Raw genomic sequence first — 3,426 nt, 5'->3', positions numbered from 1 at the left:
GTTATGCTTTTATCACTATTGCCTTTGCATTAATGTTGAGATTTTTCCCTTACAATTTTTTCCTTTGAACAAAAAGCATTTTATTTTTAAAAATTGCAATTGAATTATTGAGATAATCTACAGTACATATACAGTAACTCCTCGCTTAACGTTGTAGTTATGTTCCTGAAAAATGTGACTTTAAGCGAAACGATGTTAAGCGAATCCAATTTCCCCATAAGAATTAATGTAAATAGGAGGGGTTAGGTTCCAGGGAATTTAATTCTGTACACAGCAATGATGATTGTGAAGCTTGGTTGAGGTGGTGGAGTCAGAGGGTGGGATATTTCCCAGGGAATGCCTTACTGCTAAATGATGAACCAGTACTCGGCTGAGGCCTCAAGGGTTAACACATTGTTGTTAATGTAGCCTCACACTCTACAAGGCAGCACAAATGGAGGGAGAGGCGACACATGGCAGACAGAGACAGAGACACACACCCTGTGTGAGAGAGAGAGATTCGCATTGCCCCTTTAAGTACGCTGAACCCCCTTTAAGTACACTGCCTTTTTAAGTAGATCAGCAAGTTGAGACAGCAGCTGCTGTGAGCAAGTTCCCTCTGTCCTGAGCCCTGTCATGTCCCCCCTGCTCTATGGAGATGGCGTAAGCGGGGGGTGGGAGCAGGGGGACACCCTGACATTAGCTCCCCTCTTCCCCCGCCCCCTGCACAGCAAGCAGGAGGCTCCCGAGAGCAGCTCCAAAGCAGAGGGCAGGAGTAGCACATGGCAGTGGAGGGAGGGACAGCTGAACTGCCAGCAATTGATAGCCTGCTGGGCGGCTGCCGCACAGGGAACTTAGGGGAGCGGGGAGCTGATGGGGGGGCTGCCGGTCCACCCTGGTTCCAAGCCCCCACCAGCTCGCTCCAACGGGCTGCTCTTTCTGCAACCAGTGGATAAAGCAGGCAGCTGCCAAACAACATTATAAGAAAGCATTGCGCAACTTTAAACGAGCATGTTCTCTAATTGATCAGTGACGTAACAACAAAACAACATTAACTGGGATGACTTTAAGTGAGGAGTTACTGTATTTAGATCTGAGGCCTTTTTGAGCTCTGCAAAAAAAAAAAGTGGTATTATGGTTATAACCCAACCATAATATTTAAATAGTGTGATACCACTCTTGTTAAAAATAAATTATAATTGAGTATAAAATTGACTTTTGTTGCAAATAAAAAAAAATTATTCATGCGACAACACAGAACATAAGACAACATACATGACATATAGGACAAACTTACAAATAAAGAAAAATGGTGTCAAAATGGTATTTAAGCCCTGAACCCCTCATTTCTGACCCCACCCCAGAACCCGCACCCCCAGCCAGAGCCCTCACACCCTACCACACCCCAGCCCCCTGAGCCAGCCCGGTGAAAATGAGCAAGTGATTGAGGGTGGGGAGAATGAGCGACAGACGGAGGGGGAATGGAGTGAGCAGGGGGCGGGGGCCTCTGAGAAAGGGTGGGGCATGGGCAGGGCCTCTGAGGAGGGGCGGGGGGGGGCAAGGGTGTTAAGTTTTGTGTCAGTAGAAAGTTGGCAACCCTACTCCCTAGTGCCCCAACACACTAGAACCTTCCCTGCCCTCTCACAACCCAGCACCCCCCCCCCCCCCGAAAGACCCATTCCCCCATGCTCTGCCTCCTGGCCGCACTCACTGGCCCTGCTGGGGGGCGACTGTGTCTGCCGGGCTGAGCCAGCAATGCAGCCAGAGCTGGTCTCAGGGCGGGGAATTGCTCCATTCCCTTGAGAGTGGTGGGATCAGCCAGGCCAGGGCCTGTCCCGGCTGGCCCCCCTCAGGACCCACTTGCCTGGAGGGGTCCAGCCAAGCCCCCTAAACTTTCACTCCCTCCCCCAGCTGAGACTGGCCAGGCTTCTGCACCAGTCCCAAGCGGCTCAGCTCCGGAGAGACGGGTGGGGCCCCACAGGTGGTGGGAAGCAGAGACCTCTGCCAGGGGGCAGAGGAGCTGGCGGGTGAAACCAGGGGGTGGAGAGGAGCCCTCGGCCAGCTGGCAGGCAGGCCGAGAGGAGGAAGTGGTGGTGATGGGGAGCTAGTGGGGTCTCAGGGCGCAGTGCAAGTGAAGCAGGCCAGGACTCCTTCTGGGCATGGGCCCAACTCCATGGAGCCACTGGCGCCATTGTAAACCCAGCACTGACCATTATAAGAAATTTGCATTAAATACCACCAGTGATTTGAGTTCTTCCATTAAGCCAGGAATGCAATCACTAGCCAGCCCATACAAATTCATGTAACATTTATAAATTTGATATAATAGTCTTTTAATATTCTGTGTGTCCACAGCATCTCCCATATTTCAACAACAGTCTTTGAATGGTCCATATTTCCAAAGCATTGCATTTGTTACACTCCCACTGACTTGTATGGGAACAAGATCACGCCCTAAATACGTCCCAGCTACACCCATAAGAAAGATGGCTACGCTTTGTTTGGCTGAACAAGTAGCTGTGATGTCAGATTTGATAAAGAAAAATAAGACAGCAGCTGTTGCTTACAATTCATTATAAAATGATTATAGATGAAAGAATTTACAAGCTACAACAACTATTCCATTCTCAATAACAAACATAAATAAAAAGGAGGGCAAGTTGATACATGACGTAAAACTCCTTTTATATGGATAAAGATGATGGCTACAGATCAGCAAAGGGATGCATTCGAAGCTTCTGCCTGCTCCAATGTTGTCTGGGAAAAAACTAATGGAGGAAGAATTTAGTAGAAAACTGATTCAAGAACAAGATAAAATGTAATCAAATCAATTCAGGTTTCTTCGGCAATGAAAACAAAGGAGCTTTGTACCTCTGGTAACAAGAAATATGTGGCAATCAGTATATCCATGAATTATATAATCTCTGTCAGTTTCTCTTCTATTGCCCCACTGATATAGTCCACAGGCTTCAAAATCAGTCCATCAGACACACAGGGTGTAACCTTATTTAAGGATATCTCATCTTGTCCTGTTCCATCACTTCAAGGTGACAAAACCCCTGGTGTTAACATAAATGTCTAAACTGTGGTTTTAAGCCACAGCCCTCAGTAGGAGGTGATATAAAGGTGCATCTCCTCTGTAGGGGCTCCCAGAAGCATTATGCTGCTGCTCTACCTATTGAAAGAACGTAGCAAACACTCCCCTCTGTGTGCTGGCCACCTGTTTGAGGAGTCTAGTGCCACTGTCACCTTGGAACTGCCATTGCTCTCTCTGAGTGCCAGGGATGGAAATAAACTGGGCTCAGCATGGTGAAGTGGGGGCATGTCCTCCTCCACTCCTGTGCACCTCTTAAAGAGCTGGGCACGATCTAACTCAAAGCATATGAAAGAAAAATAAAAGTACTGTACACAATAAATATACAGCAAAAAGAGACACGACAAAAAAGA

Source organism: Chrysemys picta, chromosome 2, assembly GCF_011386835.1.
Source record: "Chrysemys picta bellii isolate R12L10 chromosome 2, ASM1138683v2, whole genome shotgun sequence".
NCBI classification, from domain to species: domain Eukaryota; kingdom Metazoa; phylum Chordata; order Testudines; family Emydidae; genus Chrysemys; species Chrysemys picta.
This window is presented reverse-complemented; position numbering follows the sequence as displayed.